Source organism: Furipterus horrens, unplaced genomic scaffold (genome assembly GCF_987537825.1).
Source record: "Furipterus horrens unplaced genomic scaffold, mFurHor1.1.pri manual_scaffold_1, whole genome shotgun sequence".
NCBI classification, from domain to species: domain Eukaryota; kingdom Metazoa; phylum Chordata; class Mammalia; order Chiroptera; family Furipteridae; genus Furipterus; species Furipterus horrens.
The window spans coordinates 27,265,504-27,291,138 of NW_028327171.1; the positions used below are offsets into that span (position 1 = coordinate 27,265,504).

The window sequence follows — 25,635 nt, forward strand, 5'->3', positions numbered from 1 at the left end:
AGCTTTTAAAAATGCACAAATTGCCCTGGCTGCTGTGGCTCAGTGGATTGAGCGTTGGCCTGCAAGCCAAGTGTCACTGGTTTGATTCCCAGTCAGGGCACATGACTAGGTTGCACGTCAGGTCCCCAGTTGGGGGCACGAATGAGAGGAAACCGCACAGCGATGTTTCTCTTCCTCTCTTTCTCCTTTCCCCTCTCTCTAAAAATAAATAAAAACAAACAAACAAATTTTAAAAAATGCGCGACTTAATTGCCTGGCCTTTGCTTTCTGTTGTAAAATTATATTTCTTGCTTGAACATCGCTGATGGACAGACACCTTGATTGCAGCCTTGTGAGAGACCCTGAGACGGGCACTCAGCTAAGTCGTGCCCAGATGCCAGAGCCACACTAACATTCATTCCATGGAAGATACATTGTAAGGCCTTCTTCACGTACTGCTAGTGATTTAAAATATTAAGATTAAAAAATTATTTTTCTTGCCAGTTTCTACAGTCTCCTGTATAAATTTCCAGCCTTTGCAATAGCCAGCTTGGACATGTAAAAAGTGCTGAAGATGGTCTCAGCTCACTTTTGTCTCATGAAATCTAAGTTAGTTAATAAAAAGCATTGATTCCTTCCTTTCCTTGATTGTTTTATTTTTCCCAGTTTTAAGGATTGTTTATTCATGGTTACTTACTATGAGAAGGTGAGAAAAGAGAGAGTTAGTTATTGGTAAATCATCTGCTACACCCTATTGTTAGAATATGCATTATATTTAGGTTCTACATTCACTTAAATCAGTGATTTTCAACCTTTTTCATCTCATGGTACACATAAACTAACTACTAAAATTCTGCCCACACCAAAATGTAATAATAATTATTTTTGCCCATCTGACAAAAAATGGGTATAATTTTGATTCATTCACTCTAGAGAGCTATTGTATTGGCTGTTGTCATTTTTTAATTTGACAATCTAAGGGAAAAGAAATCAATGCTCCTAATGAAATAGTTAGGTATTGCATGTTTTAAAAATCCTTGTGCACACTGGTTGAAAATCACTGGCTCAAGTAATAACTTTTTACTGCTTTTTAAGTATATTTTTTAATCCCTAGGGGACTATATGAAACGTTTTTTAAAAAAACCATTTTAGATAATTTAAGATGAGTAATGTGGGTAAGATAATTTATTAATTCATTAAACAAATACATTTTGAGTGCTGCTCTGTGGTTTCTTCTGAGTAGTAATGGCTTCAGAAGGCATCATTCCCATTGCAGACAGAAGATGCTCTTCTAGGCAGCAGCAAACTGGACCATGAAACTATAGGGGAGGAAAATAATGTTCTTTTTACCTTTCTAAGCTTTTCTGGCTAGTCTAATAATTAAATCGACATGGGACAGATTAACAGGAAAAAATAACCAAATTTATTATGTATGTACATAGAGGGATTCCACAGGAGTGTAGGACATGAGGACAAATCAGGCTTGGCTGTTTCTATGCTATTCTGGACTAAGGAGAGGGAGGCAGGGGTCTGGGACTTCAAAGGGAAAGCAGGCAATTTACAAGTAGATGAGAAAGGGCAGACATTTGGTAAACAAGCTATTGCATGGCCACCAGACACAATGGGACACAAAGGGGAGTCTACCAAACAGACTTTGCCAGTTCTCTGTCTGCCTCACTTAATTTATGTTATGCCAAGGGGACAGCTCCTTTCCTTTAAGAAGATTTTTCTGAGTTCCTTTAGGCTGGTAAGGGGGAAGATCAAAGGTCCTTTCTGAGTCTTTTGTTTCTTAAAAATAACTACCTTAAAGTAATCAAAAGGCATATTTGGGGGTGGTAAACTCTGCTTCCCCTTATAACAAACATGCAGTTAAGGAGGGGCCAAGGATGTGCACTAAATGGGGGAAAGGACATGGAAAAATGCTAAGGAGGAAGCTAGGAAAAGAGGCTGCATTTGGAGAAATAATGATGCGATGCCGTGAGATCAACTCTCCATAGGTAACTAGAACTGGATGACAGCAAACATCTAAGTCTTGATATTTCACAATGAAACATGAAGTTTATTTGCCCACTTCCTTAAACACTTAATGCCATATCCCAGCAAAGCTAAGCAAAGGACTGAAAATGTTTATTTATTAAAGGAAATCACGAATCCCCTTGTTTTCAAGTGTGTGTTTTAAAAGATGATTCTCCATATATGGAAAAGAGGGAGTCATTTTTTATTTGTTTCTTTTTGAGTTTTCCTCCAGACTTGATGATCTTAAAAGCACTTTTGGGTGTTTGAGGTTGTGCCTTCAAAGGCGGTGCTGCCTAAGCAGGCTGTGGTATGCGTTCAGGGTACAGTGGCTATGGCTGTGTGATGACATCCTCAAGTGGATGGGAGGACTGGAAGCCCCATGAGGCACAGGGCATTTGAAGCTCCCATAGGAAGTGGGGACTGGGGCAAAGGTGGGCATTGGCACCTGGAGGAATGATTGTGAAGCCCAAGAAAAGGCTTTCTCTGAGTCATTGTCTTACAAATGCATTCAGGTCTCCTTCTTCAGGAGACCCAATGTAGTACCTATCCTAAGATGCTTAACGAATTTGATTTATCAAACTTCTTCTAGTAATAAAAACAAAAAAAATATATATATTTTCATAGGATTATTTGTAGTTCAGAAAGTGCTTTCATTGCATTTGCATAATGTAGAGTAAGGGTTTTGGAAAAAAGTTAAGACATAGGTTCAAGTTCTGACTCCTTCACTCACTGGCTCTGTGACCTTGGCCCAGTTACTAAATTGTTCTGGGTCTCAATTTCCTCACCTGTAAAATGGAGATAATAATCCCTGCTCTTTAGGGTTACTGTGAGGATTAGCAGAAATGCAAGCAAAGCATCAGTTTAAGAATTTGCATATGGAAGAAGTACATAGGAAGAAAGAAAGAATGTAACTGGAGAAAGCCTTTGCTCCCTCCTTCCCCTTCCTTTATTTATCAAAAGTAATTAACAGATTCACAATTGCACTAGGAATGGGAGATTGGTCGTGGAGACAGTCATGGCCATTGACCTCAAGGACTATAATTCAACTGAATATATCCCACCAATGTATATTTTAGACAATATTTCCCACATATATTAGGTACCTAACGTGGAATCCTAGAATATTAGTGGCTGGATGGACTAGAGACCCACTAGACCAAATCACTTCTTTAAAAAACATGACCAAGCCTATGGGCTAACTTTAAATTGGTTGATGTTATAAATTGGCTTTTCAAACCAAATTGAAGCAATTGGATCAGGTGGGATATATCCTGCTTTTGTGAACTGACACTGGATGAAAGAAGTAGAAATTTCAATGGAGGTTTTCTGTAGTCTTTGAAAACTGAAAGTTGAGCAAGGACAATGGAATCAGGTGTGTGGGATGTCTGGCAGACCTTAACCCACTCCTTTCATACTCCCCAGACCCTACTCTTCCGTTACTCAAGACTTTTTCTTGAAATCCCACAGGTCGGATTCTCCTCTAGCTAAATAAAGTTCTGGGGGCTAACTTATTGCAAATATTCCTGGAAACTGGCTAAACTAAGGTTCTTGTTAGTAATGTTAATCTTAGCATGGATAAGAGTTTTGCCAGATTAAGGGGAAAAAGGAGGAGAAGGACCATGGGAGCCAGAGGGATGGACAGAATCCTAAAGGGAATCCTGTGAATGCACAGGGACAGTGGGACAGTGGAAAATAGTAAGGAGTTGGAAGTATACTAAGAATTTGTCTCATAATGGCTTGGAGAGTAAGAGGCTATTTTTTATTCCTGAATATCACTGCCTTTTTATCAACAGGTGGTGACTTTTTCTCTCTCACTAAACTTGTGCACAGTGGGGAAGGCTATAAAATTTCATCTCCTTTTCCAGAATGAGAGTGAGAAGACCTGGGACTTTTGATCCACATAACTCAAGGGGAAGGACTGTGTTCTGGCCTGAATGGAGAAGAAAGTTAAAATAAATAGAGCAATAAAAAAAAAAATGATGTGTTCACATGAACCCATGTGTGAGTCATGAAATGAGAGCACTTTAAGGGGAACATATAGGGAAGTAATGAAAGCAGAGTCTGGGCATGCTCGGCAAGTTCTTGGATGTTGTTTTTTGTCCATGGGAACAGGATTGGGGGGAAGTTAGGCAACTGCAATGGAAGAGGAGTAGCAGGTGTTTTGTTAGAGTAGAACTTACCTGGGGAATATTTCAGAAGAACTAACCCTACAGCCTTCATCCACATAAAAAAGTACTCCAAATTATTGGATATTTTCAGTAAGGGATTTGCCTTTCTAAACTCTAGCTAAAAAAGCAATGTTTCCTCCTGGGGGGGTGGAGAACACCAGGAAATTATTTCTAAAATGTCAGAATCTGGGGTTGTAGAGAAAAGTCAGAAAAACCTACAATTGATTTTGGGTTAACTTCTTTTAGAATTCTACATCAATCACTCAGCTCTTTTTTGGTGCTTCCTATTTGGAACCTGAAAAATCTAAGAAGTGAAAAAATGTCCTACTGTTGCAGAAAGGGATACTGTATCTAAAAAGGGACTGTGTACTCAGAAGTAGCATTCTTTGGAAAGAACTCAATATGACTTACTTAAATTCAAACCTTCCTTTAATTAAATTATTTATTTTAAAAAGAAGCAGAGGGATTTCTTTCCAAAGAGTCCGGTATGGAAAGGGGGATTAAAAAAAGAATAAATTTACAGTGGCAAAGACTGATAAGGATACCTCAGCCAGCTGGTCAAGGCCCACATCAACACTGATAAATCACGTTGATAGTATTTATCCATGATATCATGCCATGACAATGGTATTTTACCTCGGGGGTTTTCCTCCCAATAACCCACAACCTCAGTCTAATCATGAGGGGGAAAAAAATCAGGGGAATTCCAATAAAGGAGCATCCTACAAAGTAACTAGTGCTCCTTAAAATTCTCAAGGTCATCAAAAACAAGCAAAGCGTGAAAAACTGTCACAGCCCAAATGAGCCTAAGGAAATATAACTAAATGTAATGTGTTATCCCGAATGGAATCTTGGAACAGAAAAAGGATAGTAGGCAAAAACTAAGGAAATCTGAGTAAAGTACTGACTTTACTTAATGATAGTGTATAAGATTGGTTCATTAATTCTAACATGTGTCATAGTAATAAAAAAAACTCGATGCAGGGTATATGGGAACTCTCAACTGTTTCCTCCATTTTTTTCCTATAAGTCTAAAATTGTTCTAAACAATAAAGTTTATTAAAAATTTTTGAAGGCAAAAAAATTAGGAAAAAATGTAAAGGTCCAAAGTTATCTCCATTTCAAACTCCAACAAATTTTGCTTACGTTGTTCTGACCTTCTGGAAAACTTTTCCTAAAATCTCTTAACAGGGTTCAGTAATACCTTACCATCAAAGACTGTCTATTTTAAACACAATAGACAGCAAAAGTACATTTTATGTTGTGATGCAGGGCACACACACACACACACACACAGCCATATAACTAAAACAAACGTCTCAAAGTAATACTCTAAGGTGCATGCTTATAGTTTCTTTTCTAGTCTGTTCTATTTGATTTGTTTTTATGGATTCTGTTATTTTCTTTGTTTAAAAAAATGTCCCAATTGTGAGCTATCACATCAATTTCTTAATCTACCAATTGCAACCTGTAGTTGGAAAAACCTTACTTTAAGGCTTAACTCAGGTGCCACACTGTATGATGTCTCTGCCCTGCCCAGTATGGCACCCCTAGTCACATGGGGCTTATGGTTACCATACTTGACAGCATGGTTATGGAATATTTCCATCACTGCAGAAAATGTTACTGGCCAGTGTTGTGGTCTCTCTCCATCTCTTGCTTGGACTAATGAAATAGCTTGTCAACTTGTCTCCTTTTTACTTTACAATCTTCTATGCTGCTGCTGGAATTAACTTTCTAAAGTTAGACACTTCTCTGCTTAAAGCTCTTCAATGGCTCTCGATTTCCTATGAAATAAAACACTCATTTAAGGCCCTGCATGGTTTGATTTCTCTGTCTCTCCAGCATCACTTCTGAACCCTCCTGCTAAATGTCATTTGCTCTTAAGCTTCCATGATTTAAGTTCATTACTTTTTATTTTCTAGAAATGTTTTTGTTCCCCTTTCTCTTACAGATAAAATCCTTAAAATACTTTTTAAGACTTAGCTCCTATATTTTCCTTTCTGGAAACATTCTCAGGAGACCACCTGTCCTAAGGAAAAAATATTGCTGTCTTTTCTGTGTTACAACCGTAGTATTGTTTCAGAACTTATATTGTATTATAAGTAGCCACACACAATCTGTTTCTCCTCTAAACTATGAGGCCTTTGAATATCGGGAACATGCCACAGTCATGTCTCTATCCCCAGTGCCTGGAATGTGCGATATTTAGGCACTGGCTGGTGAGCTGGCTGGCTGGCTGACTGAATTTTTAGGTTGTTGAGGGCAGGGACCATACTTGTACTTATTTAATATTTCCATAGAACAATATAAGGCACATAAAAGGTGCTTATGAATTATTTTTCTCTGCTTTTAGACAATTAGTTTTAGTTTGTTTTCTGCAAACCCAGTTACAATTTGTCTTTTTGTAGGATGAAAGGGAACTGGTACTAAATCATTTTTTAATATAACAAATGCTTTTTTGCATTCTCACACCATTAAAAGTTCATGGACTCTGTGGGGACTTAAGAAAATAAAACATTTGTATAGTGGTTTTAAATTTCATTAAAATGGCTTTTATCAGTGCTTACTCTATGTGAGACCCTGGCTGGTTTGGCTCAGTGGATTGAGCGTCGGCCTGCGAGCTAAGTGTCGCTGGTTCGATCTTCCAGTCAGGGCACATCAGAGAAGGAAAACTCTGACTCCAAAAAACCTCCGCTGCCTTGCGGCATACCTCTTCAGGGGAAAGGCTAAGGGAGTAAACCCCGACAGAAAATCCGGAGCCGGAGTCCCTAAGGCGGTTTGACGTTGTAGTCAACACCGGCAACTCCTGCGGCGCACCTGAAGCCAAGCTGTATTGACTCCGTCTTTCCCTTGGATCCTTCAGCTGCGAAGAGAGGGGGGGTCTGCTGCATGGGCAACAGCAGACCCTCCATATCACCCTGCCCAGGCTCTGTAGCTTCAGCTTCACTGGAGAGGACACTCCAGCGTCATCGCAAGATGTCGATTCAACATGGGAGGAGACAGATACCGTGTCACTCCCGAGTCGGACTGCACAACCATTCTCGACGGTGCAGATAGACTCTTAAGAAGCTACACCATCGTCTCTCGAGACGGACGGCTGCCGACGACGACTCTATGTGAGTAATAATTTAAGATTGGTAGGGAGAAAAGTGGTTCTAATGGAAAAAAATCCTAGGATAGGAATATTTGAAGGCCTGAATTCTATTGAAGCTTTTTCTTTTCTTCTTTTTTCCATTTTCTTTCTTTCTCCCTCCTTACTTTTCTTTTATCTTTACTCTTTATTTCTATTCATTTGTTCACCTTACTTTGTGTCCTCAGGCAAGTTTCAAGACCTTTCTGTCACAGCTTTCTGTGTAAAATGAAGATAATTGATAATTTCCTCTAAGTCTGACTGAGTGATGTGGTAAGAAGTGTAGGGAAAGGTTTGGAGCTTGTTAGAAGTAATACTGATAGAAGTGTTTATTGTTGTTTTCTGTGAATTGGTACAACTTTAAACTATTTGCAATTAAAAAGTTAATTCCTTGTGGACTATTCTGTAATGGTTACCTCAATAACGGAGTGCTTTCTATATTTTATAGGGAAAAAACCCCACCTTAGCCCTTCTTTAACGTTTGCTAATTGAATTGCCTAGTACAGTAGAAAACAAACGAAAAAAACCCTCCATTACCACAAACACTACTTGAAAGGCACTATAAGCTCTGAACAAATTTTCAAATGTGTCTTGGTGAGGCCCACCAGATACCACTGTGTGGGCTGTGTACTGCACAGTCTTATGTGATGGTTCTTGTCTTGGGGAACTACTCACAGCTGCTTATTTACTGTGAATCAGTTCATATGATTAATGGCAAACCCTTCTGTATCTATGTAAGGATTAGGCACAGTATTAGTTTATTGGCTTCACAGTTTCCAGATATCTTGCTCTAAGTTTTCTGTCAGTGACTACAATATTCTCTGAGCCCCATAGAAAGTTCCGTCGTTGCTTCACATTTTCCTGGGAATTTTCTTTCCATCTTAGAGCACACTCTAGCCAACCCTTGGTAAGCAATTCCTCATGCTGATACAGGCTGACTATTAGAAGTCAGAATGGAAGTGGTGGATTCAGAATCCAAATCTTTAGAGAGAGCTAAGAAAACCAACTTAAAAAATTTGTAATGAAACAAAGCCAGAGAAGAAACTCAAACAACCTTAGGGCAGTTAAGAAACTTCCTTTATGCATTCATGAAATGTTTGGACAATTCTGTAGACTCCTCAGAGAGGTGAAACCAAGCCATTGTAAGCCAAAGCATGTTACTGTGTTTAGGCAACCAAGTTACTCTAAGTTTTATAATCTTGGACATAGAAGTGAGTTACTGAAATAATGTACTAAAAAGAAAAAGTCTCACCAATAATTTATCCAATTTGTTGTTTGTACCGTGTCAGTTTGAGTTATATAAAGAGCAGAGTGTTTTTGTGGCTATCGGAACCTTTTCTGCCTCTCATTTTTATTAATACTAACAAAAGTGGAACAAAAGGAAACATGTATTTCCAGTCCAACTATCAACTGAGGCCATTGGGCAACATGGTGTGTGTTGAGTAATTGTATATTAAAAGCTGTAGTTATTGTTTTACAATTTCTGACAGACTCCAGAGGGATTTATGAATGAAGGACTTCTGGCTGGGAAAAAAGTTTGGAATTTGACTTTAACAGAAATTTCATATTAATTTAAGAACTACTAAGTTCAGATTAGATCAATCTCACTATATGCTATCAAAAAGAAGACATATTTTGAAACTAAAAAGAGCAGCAAGTACATTAATGATGAGTAGATGTTATAAATAGGAATAGAAATTTGTAATGGGGGTAAGATATATCTTGTTCCTAGTGATCTTTCATTTACTCATATAGAAACAGGGCACTGACCCCTGTTTATTCCTGCCAATATTACAGGGGAGAATGGAGCTGCTGGCCCAAGTTCTTTTTTTTTTTTTTAAACTATAATGTCATTTCCTAGAATAAACCTATTATTTATTACTGTTTTATTGAAAATAAAAAAGGAAAGAAAGCCTGTTATCCAATAAGAAAAGAGGAAAGAGTATAGCCTCTGGGTGGCTTTTTCCTTCTGAAGATATTTTCTCCAAGGGTTACCATGTTGTTTTTAGAAGTAAATAGTAAACAGCTGCAACACTAACAGTGGCCTTAAAGTCATTAAAAATTATTTTTATAAATTCATTAAATGTACACGATCTTAAAGCAGCATTATTCACAATATCCAAAAGTGGAAGCAATCCAAACATCCATTGGGAGATGGATGGATAAATAAAATGGTGTATACACGTACAATAGAATATTATCCTTAAAAAGTGAGGAAATTATGACATGTCACAACATGGAAAACCTTGAGGAAATTATGTTAAGTGAAATAAGTCACAAGAAAGATAAATGCTGTATGATTTCACTTATATGAGCTATCTAGAATAGGCAAACTCAGAGAAATAAAGTAGAGTGATGGTTGCTGGAGGCTGGAAGAAACAGGAAATTGGGAGTTGTCGTTTAATGGGCATGGAGTTTCAGTTTTGCAAGATGCAAACCTTGTGGTTGCCCAACAGTGTAAGTACACTCAATGTTACTAAACTCTACATTTAAAAATGGTTGAGAATAATAACATTTTATTTTATATGTATTTTACCAGAACTAAGAAATTAAATGTCAATGAATAATTCTAAAAAATTATGAAGGACCAAAATTGAAAAATATACTTAGAAATAGTCTGAATAATATTTTAAAACAGTCACCGAGATTCTTAGTTTGCAATGGGGTATTATTAGTCTAGCAAAATTTCATAATGGTATCATCCAAAGCTGAGTAAACAGCCCCAAAGATCTCCAAGTAATAGTTGTGAATTCCCAATCAGGTTTCTTTCTTCTTGGGTAAATTGGGAACTGCCAAACTATAAAAGTCCTTCTGAGATGAGGGTTGACATGTTTGGGTTTATTCTTGGCATCAGTGAAATTCTAATAGCTTAGTTTTCTAAAGTATTTGTGGAAATTAGAAATTCTATGATATGCTTACCTGTTGTGAAATAAGGGGCTCATAAGATCCCAATACCCACTGCACTTAAAAGGGAGTAAGAGAGAAAAAGTGGCTACAACGTTCAGCCAAAGCTACATTCTGTCCTTACAAACCCCTTTCCTGACAACCCTGTTCCACGTATCTTCTAACAGTTCTGCCATTTTCATCTCCAGCTCTTGGCCATCAAACCCACAATTTGGTAAAGGAAATACTTGCTTACTGTTTGTTTCTAAGGACGTGGTTTTCTTAGGAGCTAGAAGCCAGACCATGAAATAAGAAGCCTTTATCTCACCCCTACCTATTGTGATTATAACTGATGTGTCTTCATAAACAGAAGGCTTTTTTCCACGGAGCAGTTTGAGGGTGAGAAAGATGAGTTACTACAATACTGATGTGCCTAAAGCATGCTGGGCCCTGTTCCCAGAGTTCTGTTAAAGGAAATCTCGTTGTACAGGCAGTTGGCCAATCAAGACTCTTCCAATACTATTTTCTTACATTACTTTTCTGTTCTTTGTAATTTTGGGGGGAACATTGAATGCATTTGTTTGTAAAACATATTTTTTTGTTTGTGTATTTTTCTATCCTTCATTTTCCTTCTCCTCCTCTTTTTCCTCCTTCTCATTCTTCTGGTTTATTCTTTATTTCTTATTCCACTGTCTGAAAGCTTCTGGTGATGAGTTCAGTGCTTGTCCCATTTTGGTGGCTAGTAACATTGATCTTCCATAGGTGTGATTTTTGTGACAATAGTAACATAGCCTGTTGCTTTCTCTCTGCCCTCAGCTGACCTGCTTCTGCATCTTAGTTACTACCGCTTTTGGGAAAATGAGTGGAGAGCTAGGCTTACTCTAAGGCTCAGCAATGATGGAGTGTTCTTTCTGCCAACCCCCAGATCAAGAGACATTTCTCTCCTTGGTTGATTAACATTCCAGGTCAGGTGGTTTCTGAGTTGTGGAGAGGAGGAGAGAAAAGGGAGGAGAGAAGCAAAAGGCAGAAGTTTTTAGGGTTATGTCAAAACTTGCTTTTAGGCAATTAAATTACGTACTCTAATTAGATTTTGTAATCTTGTATTTGGAAGCGAGTTACTTAAATGATAAACTGTACTAAAAGAAAAAAGCTTACTGACAATTTCACCAAGTAGCTTTCTCATTCTCTTGGGAAGAACAGTGTGAACATATTACTTACTGTTGGCTTCATTCTCTTTCACCCTCTTCCAAGTGCATGGCTATGTGTGTGTATGCTTGCAGTGAAAACTGGGGAGGTGCTAAACTCCAAACTTGCTTTTTAAAATGGGTAACAACTCTTTGTTTCTTAAAAACTTTGTTGATTCTCAAGTAAATGTGGAGAAGGCTCATGACCACTGGGCATATTGAGAAAAATATTTTCAATCAACAGATTTTGTAACCAATAGAACTACAGGCCTACTGGGTGAGATGAAACATATTTTCAACCAACAGATTTTGTAACCAATAGGCTTACTTGGTGAGATGAAATGTTCTCTCCCCTCTTTGAATGAATGTGGGCTTGTTTGTCAAGAATAACAGGGGGAACATCCCAAGACATAAAAGTATTTGGATTAAGACATTACAGTAGGTTGAATGGTAGGTCCTCAAAAGACATGTCCACATCCTAGAACCTGGGAATGTCATCTTATTTGGGGATAAGGTCTTTGTAGATGTACTGTAATTAAGTTACAGATCTCAGCAAGAAATCATCCTTGGACTAATCAGGTAAGTCCTAAATCCAATGGCAAGTGTCCTGAGAAGAGAGATGCAGAGGAAAAGGTCATGCAAAGACAGAGGCAGAGACTGGAGTTATGTAGCCATAAGCCAAGGACCACCTGGAGCCAAGAGAAGATGGAACAGGCAAGGGAGAGTTTTCCCCTGGAGGCTTTGGAGCGGGTGCAGCCCGGCTGATGTCTTGATTTCAGCTTCTAGCCTGCAGAACTATGAGATAATACATTTCTCCTTCTGCGCCACCAACGCTGTGGTACTTTGTTATAGCAGCCCTAGGAAACAGATTTAGATCTCTTCCTTAAAAGCACCAGAGTCTTATGATTTAGAACTCTTCAGGGAACAGAAACAGCATGTGCTAAGAACCACTGTCGCAGGCACTGGCTAGATGCTTAACTTCAATGATTCCTAATTTTAAAAATTAATTATATTTATTGAGGTGACATTCGTTAATAGCATTATGTGAATTTCAGGTATGCAACATTATAATTTGATATCGGTATACTGTATTGCATGCTCACTGGCAAAAGTTTAGTTTCTGTCTGTCAGCATATATTTGAATTCTTTTACTTAAATCACCTCATGGTGAACAGATAGGGAGCTGGGTGAGAATCCTGACAAGAGGCACCGGGAGAGTAGTTAAGCTCTGGCCCTGGATTCTGTCTGGGTTTGACTCTGGCTAAGTTACTCCATCACTTGGACTTAATATCTTCAATTGGAAAATAGGAATGATAATAGAACTTTACACAAGTTCTGGGAAGATTAAAAAGTATAAAGTATTTAGAATAATTCATAAAGAGGGCTAAGTGAATGGTAACTGTTATGATTACCACATGCTGTGCTAATACACAATTGCTAAGGCTATGAATACTAGGCAAAGGATGAAAGAGAATGCAATTTTTTAAAGGCAGAACAAGTGAACTTTATCAGTTACTAAATTAGAAGTCACTTTCAGAGAGATTATTCTCCTGAATATTTATTCAGTTCTGGTGTGGCTGTCTTAAAGGAGATAAAAAAATATATGATCTCATTACAAAAATGAAGAAACTGGGCCTTGTTAAGATTTTGTAGCTTGCTTATTGTCAAAGTCAGGGAGGAAATAATCCTGGGATTCAGCCCTGGATTCTCTCACTCCAGAAAGATCTGTCACAGCACACTGCCTCCTATAAGCAATGCTTTCTGAATGCTAAGTGTCCACCAAGTACTTTTTGGATTAGTAAAATCAAGCTTTGTTATCAGTAACTTTAAAGTAATATTGGAGCTGCCCAAGCTACTTTGAAATGAAGAAATTGTTGCCAACCATTTCAGAACCATAAATCTCTTTAAAAATTATAGAAAAAGGGAAGGATGAAGAGACAATCATTCAGAAAATGTATCTGTTTCTTTTTGTCCACACCCACTGCTTTTTTCCATTTGCTGTAGATTTAATAAAAATCCCTAGGCAGCTAGTGGTGATCTAGTTTTTTAAAAATTCTATTTCTTTTTCTTTCTTAAAAATAAAAGAAACAGAAATAAAATGAATGTCCTATTATAAACACTGACCATCCTCACCTTCATTGTTAACATTTTTTAAAGAAAAGATTTCATTTATTGTATTTCTCTCTTAATTTGTCCCATCTGGTTAACTAATAACTTATTAAAACATTACTCCTCTCTTGCATCAGAGGTCTTCCAGAATAAGATGCTGCTCCATTTAAATAAAAGATGAAGGATGCCGAAACAGAAGCAGGCTTTAACTAACAGACCCATAAATAAGATATAGCTGGTGCTATGCAATCCTGACATTGGCACTTGTACTGGAATTGGCCAGGGGTTCTTAACCTGGAGGCAAAAAGGCATGGTGAGGGACATCTATGAACTCCCTGAAATGTTTGCAAATTTTTCATGAACAGTTTCCTGCATATACTTCAAAGGAACCTGTAATGAACTTAAGCTAAGAATCAAAGTTTCAAGGTCTCAGTACTAAAGCTAAAATTGCTACATTTTCCTCCTTTGTGTAATCTTAAATGCCATTATAATATCAAATATATAGTAAATATTTGTTGGTTGCTTAAGTGAGAATGAGAAGCTTCATCTTGTTAAAGATGTTGTAATCAAAAGGGTCAGATTTCTAAAAGCGAGACTCCGTAATGTAAGAAAAATTTACCTGCCTAGGAGTGTCCAGGTTTGGATTCTTGTCCTTGTTCTTCCACAGAATGATCCTGGGTTACTTCTTCTCTCTGAGTTGCTGTTTCTTCATCTGTGAAATAAACATTTGAATAAACATTTGAAAATTAAGACATGTTCCTTGTAAAAAATTATTTAATCTATTAGATGGGTGTTCTCCCACAAAATTTTAGAATGTATTATTTAAAAAGGCACGACAACCTAGCCTTATTTAAAAAGTTATTTTTAGAAAAGGTTACATTTTGAGGACATGTGACTGGCTAGTGACTTCCCAATGTACTCTAAGGACCATAAGGTGTCACATTACCATCTATGGCAGGGTTAACGGGGTGACCCAGGTAGGACAGAGAGATGAGACTAAGTATCCCCCACCTTGCTTCTATCAGAACAGTCTGCTTTTAATCTGTTTTACATATTTTGTTTGTAGAAAATATTTCTTGATTTTAATTAGTTTCTGTTGATACCCATGGGGTGGGGGGAATAGATTATGTTAATCACTGAATTTAAAAATCTGCCTTTGAAAAGCACTGGGTCAGAAACCCTAAGACTTGTTTCTTAGTTATTTATTATCTTGTCACATCAGGTAAGTCAGACAGTCTCTCTAAATCTTTGCCCTCATACACAGAATGATGATAGTATCTTATTCATAAAAGTTGTAAGAATTAAATGAACTAATTTTTTGAAAGTATTTTTAATTGATAACACATCATAAAGTTGGTGAGTGGGTCTTTAGTCATGAGCCCAAGGCCTGTGTATTTTGTCCTGATCATGGTAGCATTTTTGCCCACCTGAATTAAATCATAGAAAGTATGTGATCAGATTTGCAGATAAACCCAAGTTATGAGGTGGAATTATAAAAGACTTACCAGATCACAGAATAACGAAGGGTAAAACTTTAGGGGAAATAGTAAGTCTTGTTCTTTACTTTACAAAGTCAATTGTCCAAGGGCAAGATGGGGGAAAATGTGGCTTATGAGAAGTTTAAGTAAAAAAGATTAAGTAAGGAATTTTACTTGACTTCAAGTCCATTATGGGTCAATAGTGTTGTGATATGGTTAGCAAATAAATAAATAAGTGATCCAGTTGCCTTAGTTCATTTGGGTTGTTAAAATATCACAGACTGGGTAGCTTATAAAAAACAAAAATTTATTTCTCACATTTCTGGATACTGAGTACTCCTAGATCAAGTTGCCAGCATGGTTGCATTGGTGAAAGCCCTCTTCCTGGTTCGTAGCAAGCACCTACTTGCTGTGTTCTCACATGGTAGAAGGGACAAGGGATATTCCTGGAGCATCTTTTATAAGAACACTAATCCCATTTATGAAGGCTCCATCCTCATGACCTAAGCACCTCCCATTACCTTTGGAGTTAGGATTTGACATATGAATTTTAGAGGGGTACATTCAGACCATAGCACCAATACTTTTATACATTTAATTTATAGAAGTACTGTACCATGGATGAGAAAAGGGGGCTACAGCTCTTGACTTTGATTAGCATCTTTCATCCAGCTGTTGAAGACCAGCCTCCACCAGGTTGAGCACATCCCTAGGAAGCTAGATGGAGAAAGTCTGGAAGGTTTCCACTGGGAAATGTTGAGAGAAGATCTGGGGGGGCGGGGGGGGGCATGTTATGGAGGTCTTAAAAGACCTAAAAGGTTTTAAGTGATATTATAGGCTTTCACCGAGGGGAAGGTTTGTAATTGTTTTTTTGTTTTCAGAGGTGAATCTCAGGAAAAACTTTAAATAATAAGAGGTACCTAAAGGGAAGGAGGTTGCCTGGTTGAAATAGTAAGAATTCCATTAGGGAAAATGTTCAAGCAAATACTTACTGGACAACACCTTTTGAGGATTATTTTTTCACAATTATTATTTGTTCCTCTTGTTTTATAATGTTGACTGAACATAAATGAATCAGGAGGCTTTAGTTAGGAAAAATGATGAAGATTTATTCAAGGGTCTTAAGAGTTTGCTAACTGGAAACAGCTAGGTAAAACCTAGAACTGTTTCAAAGAAAAAGAAAAGTTAAGAGTTCCTATTGTAAAAGTCACACCTTTCAGAATAATCAATCTTGCATTCTTGGCCTTTGTACTGGTCCAGGACAGTTACCAGCCAAATGACAGGTGGTCTGGAGGAGTGCCAGTCTGGATGTTAGATGCTAAGTGGTCTGGTCATGTAAACACTTTTTTCCTAAATCCTTTAGGGGCTGGTTGGTACAGAGTTATAATTGTTTTTCAAGTCTCAACCTACTTGATTTTAACAATTTAGCAACTTGACCACAGAGACTCCATTTTATTTCTTCACTCTATTCTTCACTGAATGCATTTTATTTCATCTCCTTCTAAGAGATTCCTTTCAGGTGACTCTGTTGAACTCTTCAGAGATATATGATGAAGGAGGGTGAAATGGTGATTCCCATTGGTATAGAAGAAAGAATTCGCCCCAAAGGTCATGGGGTACCATGTTAACTGTTTTGTGTTTGCATCAATGTTTGTTTCCTGATAAATGGAGGACACTTGTAGAACAACAATTTTGTCTTATATTATAAACTTATTTTTCTGCCCATGAAAACAAGGGCTAGTCCAACCTAATTGATTTTTTTCTTTGTTTAAAGTTTTAGGCAATGGAGCATCCTATAAAAAATGTAAGGGCCAAGATGTCCCTATGGAATAGGTAAAGCCTTAAGGAATAAAAAGAGTTGGTAACTAATGTATTAAGGTCAGTTCCATATTCATTCTATGCCTATTTTTTTTTTATCAATAAAGTGACAAGGAGATAATTTCACTTAAAAATTACTTTTCAGTGGATGAATAAAAGAGAAGCAGTTTACTATTCTTACAAGATAAACATAATATTTCCCCCATGGTTGGGCAAGAGGTCAAGTGAATTCTCTCTGGTAGAAGTAGTAGGAAGTGTTAAAGTTACTAGGTTTCCATAGGTTGGTCACAGGTTTGCATTTCATCTCATTTAGTAGATAATAGGTAACTGCATATGAAGAAGTAGTATGATAATTCTGACTCAAGGTCTTACACGAAAAGAGGGTTATTAGATTTTCAGGAGAAACATAATATAACACTCTTAGATTTAGATAAGACTTGACTTCAAATAAAATTTTATTTTCACTTTTCTTTCTCCTTCTGCATCAGTGAACATTTACTGATGCTATTGGGCATGATGTTCAATGAGGCACCATAAGTATGTTCCAGAACAGAGGTGAACTGACCCTTTGACTCTCAGTGGGCAATGTGGGTGTCAGAGCTGCAGAGGCATTATATTGCTCCAGAAAAGTTGCTCTGGATGTGCCATCTCAAACTTTCCTCTTTTTTTCTTTTTCTAGTCTTTTAAATTTTATTGTTTGATATCCTACTTACATTCATTTCCAAATTCTCTTTTTAATCTTTTCAAGAATCTTGAGCTCAAAGTGATAACTTTAGCTTGAAATTCCTACTAGACATCCTTTGATATTATAATAGAACTGAAAGGGCAGACATGCAATATTTGAATGACATACTGTCCCCCAGGAATCTGCTCTTCTATATAGGTAATAATAGATATTTATTGAGCATGTCTCAGAACTTTGTTAACTACTTTATATGTATTACTTAATGCAGTTCACTTGACAACACTATAATGGGGACACTATTTCTAAACCCATTTTATAAACTGAGACATTGGGAAATTTAAAAACTGATCCAAAGTCTTACAGCTAACGTACAACACACACTTAAATTCTCTACCAGACTGCCTCTCTATGCAAAGAGCTATGACCATAATCTGGCCAATCATTCATCTATCCATCCATCCATCAATCCATCCATCCATCCATCCATCCATCCACCCATCCATCCATCCATCCATCCATCCATCCATCCATCCATCCATCCATCCATCCATCCATTCATACATTCATCGATCCAATCAAATAGTCAAGAAGCATGTACTATGAATATAAACTATGAATAAGACTGACAGGCACTCTCCTCGGCCCACTTTCTAGAGCAGAGAAAGGACAGTTACGCAAGCATCTGCACAAGGGTGGTAAGTGCTATAACATTACTTACTTATCACTTACTTATGACAGGGAAATATTGTACAGTAGGGCATAGAAGGAGGCTCTAACCCAGTCTGGAGGGGGTTGTTAAGAGAGGAGATCAAAGAATCCTTGTCCTCATCACTGTGTGCTTCAACTATTTTGTAGCAAAAGACATACAATGTAATCTCTAGAAAGAAAGGTCCCTGAAGTAAAGTCCTCCTCTGTGTTGTTCCCCCGGGCCTGGCATGTCATGGTGGCTCAATTAAAATCTGTTGAATAAATGAAAATTCTAAAGCTCCAAAATAACTTCACTATTACAGGGAGTCTTTTAACATTTCTAATGACTCTGAACATTCTTCTTTAAAAAAAAAAATGATGAGAGAGAGAGAGAAAGAGAGAGAGAGAGAGAGAGAGAGAGAGAGAGAGAGAGAGAGAGAGAGAGAGAGAGAGAGAGAGAGAGAGAGGGAATATCAGTTTGTTGTTCCTTTATTTATGCAATTCATTGACTGCTTCTTGAATGTATCCTAACCGGGAATCTAATCCACAATGTTGGTGTATCAGAATGGTGTCTAACCAACTGAGCTACCTTGCCAGGGCTCTGAACATTCTTAAATTATTCTCCTCTAAGCCTGAAATAACTGTTACCTTTGACTTAAAAAATCAAGTCTTTGCTCCCTTTTAAGCCACTTTCTAAAAGCTCTATTCCAGAAAAGTTGCCATACTCATTAATTTGACTAGAGCAATGTGTCCTCAAGGATCTTTTAAAACAGGTGCCCTGACTAGAGACTCTAGAACAGCCTGGGAGAGTGGAGTCTCTGGTTGCTTTTCTCCTTCTTTTCCAGTTGATCCATGGGATTCCATGTTCTATTCTGTAGTTATGAAAAATTGGTTCTCTCTTCAACTTGGCAAGATGGCTTGCAAGTTTTTTTCCCCCTCACCCACTTCCCTACCTTTTCACTCTTCAAATGGTGTTAATTTTGGGAAAGTGGTTCTTAATTATTTACCACACAAATCCTCTGGCAGGCTACAAGAATCCAAGGCAAAGTGAGAAAGAAAGGCCAACAGAAAACAGAAAGCCCAGGCTAATGATTTCCCTCAACAAGAAATTTTGTTATCATAAGGTGGTGTTTTATTTAAGTTGTAGTTCTTGGCTGTAGAGCAGGTATTACCATTATGTCTTCCTTGTGCCTGCTTGAAATGTGTTGGGGTTTATATAATATTTTCCTTAGTGAAAAGCAATAAACCCAAGATAGCATAAAAATGCTGAGGGGTCACCAAAGCTCCTAAGGGGAAAAGTTAACTTGGAGCTGGTGATCCTTATGGCCTGTCCCGGAGTCACAGTGGCCAGGTGTGTACACAATCCTTACATTATATACTTTTACTTCCTAGCCTGATGCTACGGTTTAAAATTGTACTTCATTTTTCTCTCTGCTTAATTTTTCTCCAGAGCCTTATCTCTTTCTCATTTGCTATACAATTCATTTATTATTATTATATTTTATTTTTAGACCTTTGGCATTTGCCTCTAAAATTTCTCCAAGTTTTATTTATTCATCCAGGGCCCAGAATTTTCCTGGTTAAGGGTAGAAGCACAATAAGTATCTGTTGAATAAATGAATTATTAATCCTGATCGAAGCAATATTAATAAACAATAACTATGATCAAATTTTTCCTACATGTGTTAATTTATAGACAACAGCTAGACATTTTAAATTATTTTATAGAAATCATCTAATTGGACACAATATGACAGTCATGGGACCATCAACAGCACTGATGGTCAAAAACCACCTGGAACCCATATTCATCATCATAGTGTCCTCTTTTACACATAGTCATGGGAAGATAAGCCTGTGCTGCTGGGAGTGAAAAATCTTGAGGTTTCCAGATGCAGACAGACTTACTTGAATCCTTAAAGCTAAGGGTGTCGTTTGACTCAGTATACTTGCAGCTGGTCCTGGTAACAAGTTCAGGTGCTGCTTACCACCCCCGTGAAACTCAGTCACTAATTTTATATTCCTGTTTCTGAACAGAGCATTATCATTCCATTCCAAAATTCTTTGTAAGGATCAGGCAGTTCATCAGGACTCAAAACATGAAAGATGAATATAGGAGTATATTAATTATTTGAGAGTTTCTCTTGTACTTGACATTGTTATAATCACAGGAGATGTTTCCCAGCAACGACATGCCAGTGTACTCTGAGGACCACAGTGGCTGCTCCAGCTCTTCCTTTGTCCCAAGACTCCTACCTCCAGGGCCAATCTAGTGTAACTGAAACTGGGCTAATCTGAGTGTCAGATAACCTCCCTTTCTCATCCAGTGTGGCCTCCCTCGGCAACTGTTCTGAGAACTGATAAAGGACTAGACTTGTCTAGAAGCAGAAAGAAAAACTGGCCTCACTGGGCTTAGATTAATATTATGAGTGAGTGAGTCCAGAAAGATAGGGCATTTGCAAGTAAATTCTCTGTAGGACTACATTATTGACATTTGACTTATTTATTTTATTTTACTTATTTTTGTTTATTCTATTACAGTTGTCCCAATTTTTCCCCCTTTGCCCTCCTCTATCTAGCCACACAAAAGAAGGCTTGAGCAGGTGTATAAATATATGCAAATCACATAGCTGTGTAACATCTGTGCTACACTTAATTATTTCATATATTTCAATGTATCCCTTGGGGAAAAACCTTATATAAATTATTGTTTTGGTGGCACACAGGGATTCATGAACTTTGAGTTCTAAACCCATCTGTAGTTTAAAAATACCTTGGATAATTTATTTAAAAAAACAGCTTTATTGAGATATAATTCACCAATTTAAATACACAATTCATTAACTTTCAGTATGTGCACAGTTATGCAGCTATCACCAGTCAACTTTAGACAATTTTCATCACCCCAGAAAGACACCTTGCATTCTTTAGCAGTCACTCCCCATTTTTCCCCAACTCTGCCCCCTATGCCAGCCATCTGCAAACTTGAATTTACTTTCTGTTTCGGTGGGTTTGCCTGTTGTGGATATGTTATATAAACAGAGTCACATAACATGTGGTCTTTCACTTAGCATAATTTTTTCAATCTTCACCCATGTTGCAGCATGTATTAGCACTTCATTCCTTTTTACTGCTGAATAGACTCCTTTGTTCCATTCCATATCACATTTTATCTATCCATTCATCAGTCAATGGACACTTGGATGTTTTCACTTTTTGGCTATTATGAGTAATGCTGCTGTGAACATTTGTGTACAAGTTCTTACATGGACATAGGTTTTCAATTCTCTTGGATATATACCTATGAGTGAAATGGCTGGACTATATGGTACCTCTATATTCAACTTTTTTGAGGGACTACCAAAGTATTTTCCACAACAACTCAACATTTTTCTATTCCTACCAGCCATACATGATGGTTCCAGTTCTTCCACCTCCTCGCCAACAATTATTATTATGTTTATTGATTATAGCCATTTGGTTGTTTTGGAATGATACCTTGTGGTTTTGATCTCCATTTGCTTAAAAAAGGGAAATTCTGTTTCTAGAAAACTGTCTAAAATCCCTTGCGCGCATGTGTGTGCGCATGTGTGTGTGTCTGATTTTAGGAAAGGGGCTTGTTATCTGAGTGTCTTGTATTCTCATCCTTTTCACATCCCATTTCTCAAAAAGCCATCAGACCTGGCTTCCATGGGAGGGTTGGTCAAGGCCAGCATGGTGTATAAATGAAGTTTAAATGGGATGTATGAGGGGAAACAGTCCTTTATATCTGAATATCTCAAGGTAGAAATCACGTGGAGCCACACATGCCCTGACCACAGGGGCAGCACATGGTTGGACCATTCATCATTCCCACTTGTGTGTGTTATCAGACAGTACTCAAGGAAGGCAATTCTGCAGTGGGCTGTGTGTGCGTGGTGTGTGTGTGTGTGTGTGTGTGTGTGTGTGTGTGTGTGTGTGCATGTGTGTGTATAGGGTAAATAGTGTGGAGGGAAGGCAGGAAATGTTTCAAATGATTATTAGAAATGAGGCTATATCCATTTTGTGCGAGTAGAGAGAAAAGCACAAGTCTGTGGACTTTCATGGGGAAAAAAACTCATTGTCAAGAAGAGAGATCCTGAAGGCTCTGAGTACGTGAACACAGGACCAAAGGGATGGGCCGAGTAGCAATGTGCCTGCCACCTGAGGGAAGCCTTAGGACAGTGACAGCCAGTTGGGACCACACCTTCACCACACTTCCCTGAGGGGATCCTAGCTGCCCCTGCAGGGCCAGTGCTCAGGAGTGGGCTGGGTCTCCCAATGGGAGAACTTGGGTCCAGGATACCTCCGAGTCCTTCCACCAGCTCCACGAGCCACCTTGATATGCTGTAGAAACACTCCTTCCTCACACAGGGCCCCTGATTGCTCAGCAGCACACCCCTCTTCTTCAAATACCTGAGGGCAGGTGCTGCAAACCCAGTCACTGCCACCTGCCCACCTGTGCTTCACAAAGCCCCTTGTGAAATTGAGTTTTACTCTGGGTCCAGTCACCTTGACAAGCAGATTTGTTCATTTTCGTTTATAAAATGAGGGGTGACTTATGTTTTGGACCACTTATTTTAACTCCACTTAACAATCCATTGCTTAAGATATTTATTTTAAAAAGCTTCTACCAAACTAGAAAGGCTCATTATTTCTGTCATTTTTTTTCTGCTACAATGCACAAAAAGTTATTTTGCAATAAACTGAAAAGTAAAATGGTTGTTCTTATGGAAAAAAATTATCTATTAATTGTTGAGTTTTTCTTCTTTTGCCTTAAGAATGAGGGATGGTTGGAAGAAGACAGCTTTAGACCTCTCACCTGCTCCTGACTAGAATAGAATTTCTGCAACACAAAGCTGCGGTGGATGAGATCCTGGTGGCCTGCTTTTCCCAGAAATAAGCACCGTATGCCACAGCCCTAGACTGGGATTGAGGTTGAGGGGGAGCTGTGTCTTTGTTCTTAGGTGTACCTACTGAAGTGGAGTACAGTACTATCATACCCACCTGGAGGAGGGCCGGGAAGTGGGTTGTGGCTCAAATGCCACAAATTCTTGCTGTTATAATGCAATTTAGGAGACTGTCTTAAATACATTTTCTTCATTTGTTGCATTTTCTCAGGACAGTATCTAGAGAGTAAATATTACTTATCTGTAATTTTCACCAGTTATTGTTGTATTGCTAAAGAGTGGGTTGATGGAGCTCCTCATATCACCATTCGGGAGGTTTAGTCCCATTTGGATAATTTTTAATGAAGATTTTGCATATTGTATACTTGATGGTAAAAGAGTTTGTGCTGACATAGTAGATACAGGATTAGAAAGAACAATTATTACTAAAGTATTTGCAAATTCACAAACAGTGGGTTAAGAAAACTGATTGAAGTTGATGATTGGTTGACTTTCAACTTATTATCCAGTCAGATGGTAGACAGCCTATGCATTTGGTTTGACAAACCATTTGTAATTAATTGTTATTAAAAATAGTATAAAATATTTGAATAATGAGTGTGACTGCATTTCATATGAGAGTTTGTTGTTGGTCTATTAATCTATGTACAAAGCCATCACAGCCGTTGAAACAGTGTTCAAAATGATGCCTATTTTAAAAAGCATAGGAATAATTACAATGTGAAAATCAAGTTATTAATACCTCATTAGTTTTATGCAAAAACCTAAAAAGGTTCACAAGCAAAAATGACCACATATTTCTTAATTTTTTGTTTAATTCAAAAGAACTATTGAGCCACAAAGTCTTTTAGAAAAAACAACTGTCCCAACTTCCCTGATGTATTTATTTGTAGTTTTAGGGCAACGCTTTATATTTAACAATTATTCAAATTCTTTATTTCATCCTGGGCTGAGCTCATATGTTAATTGCCAACCAGTTGAATGTCAGTCACTTTAACGGACGTAGAGCATCTGCTCATATCTATCCATTCCTATATCCCCCATGAAAAAGTTAACTCTACTTCTCTTTTGGGTTTAGAACACTGGTTGCTTACAAATGATCGCTTAAATAATTTTGAGAAAATATATACTGCTTAATAATTATGAGAAAATGTTAAAATGTATTCTTCGGAAATTTGTTACTCTTGGGGCAGTTAACTTGTGTGCAGTATTATCTGAAGTAGCTTACAGGCAAAAAGTATTGTATTGTATAAGAGCATGAAACCAGATAAAGAGGAAGACTTAAGAATGAAACCAAGCAGTTTCCAATGATATTTCCCTGAATAGTTATTACTGAACTACAAAAAAGATAAGCCATGAAAGTAATTTACAAAGTAATAATTCTCTTTCTCTCTCTCTCTCTCTGCTTGGAAAGTTACAATAATAAAGTTTAAGTTTCTGTTGAGTGAACCATCATAGTTTCTAACACAAAAGCAAATGGAAAACCCCATTCAATTCTTAAAATTTTAATGCAGTTAAATAATAAACTGATAAATTGCATTAAAGCTCGATATTATTTTCCCCCCATGAAGGCAGAAACTGTATGCTACAAAACTATGTTTCAAGCAGATCTTTTAGAAGATGCTTACCTCCTGGTCGGGTGTATCTCTCTGTGGCTTAGGTGAGCACCAACGCTTTGGCGCCCCTCCAGGCGCTGTGAGCTCCCACTGCGCTGGGCGCCTCAGAGCTTCTCAGAGTTGGGTGTGCGGCCCGCCATCTGCACTATTGCCAAAACTTCAATTCTGCCAGACTGATTACGGCGATTAATTATTCACAAAAGGAAAACACTCCCACGCAAACTTGTGTCCAACTGCACTGCTCCAGCGGCTTCTTCCAGAAGAGAACGCCGACTGCACCACTCCCTTCCCCCTTTGCTCTATGGTCCCAACTTCCCACGCGCTACCACTCTCAGTCCTGGGCGATCAGGCTCGTCCTCGGAGGAATGCAGCCCAACGACTTCTACATTTTAAAATTTGTTTCTCTGCGGCTGGTTAGCGCTTCTCCCGGGTTCAACCTTTCAGGAGAGGGCGCTTTCCGGATGCTGGGGAAGACGGGGCTCTGAGAGAAACCCGGGGAGGCTAAGGCGTCACTGTCACCTCCGGCTGCTGCAGTGAAACCCCGAACCTGCGGCGGGGATGGGGAGGAGGGGATAGGGAGGCGCCCTACCCCCCAGCTTCGGGCTGGGAGCCCCGACACTACCAAAGGGGCACGTCCTTTGGTGGGGGTGGGGCAGATAAACTGGAGGCGCAAGGTGGAAGCGCTGGGGCTTTAGCCTGCAAGCCACGTTAACCCGCCCGGGCATCCGTTGGCAGACTCGGGCAAGGGGGCGCGGGCCTGCGGACCCCCAACAGGACTGCGGCGGGAAAGTGAGCAGCAGCCTGGGAAGTGAGCCCAGGGCTCTGGGCTGGACAGCAGTCTGCCGAGCCGGTATCCCACTGCATTTTTGGTCCAAAACCGAAGAAAGCAAATCCTTTTAGTGCCAGTAGCTGATTTTTGTGCCTCTGAATGTGCAAAACCTACCCCCCCCC

At 38.5% G+C, this 25,635-nt stretch overlaps 1 long non-coding RNA gene across 1 annotated transcript; it reads right to left on the reverse strand.

Annotated features, from left to right (window-relative positions):
- Nucleotides 1-1,194: 1,194 nt before the first annotated feature.
- Nucleotides 1,195-25,209, reverse strand: LOC150020813 (uncharacterized). The gene is made up of 3 exons (XR_016510553.1): nucleotides 24,697-25,209; nucleotides 14,092-14,184; nucleotides 1,195-1,298 (listed from the first exon to the last, which is right to left on the reverse strand). It is a non-coding gene; the product is annotated as an uncharacterized LOC150020813 (long non-coding RNA).
- Nucleotides 25,210-25,635: the final 426 nt, after the last annotated feature.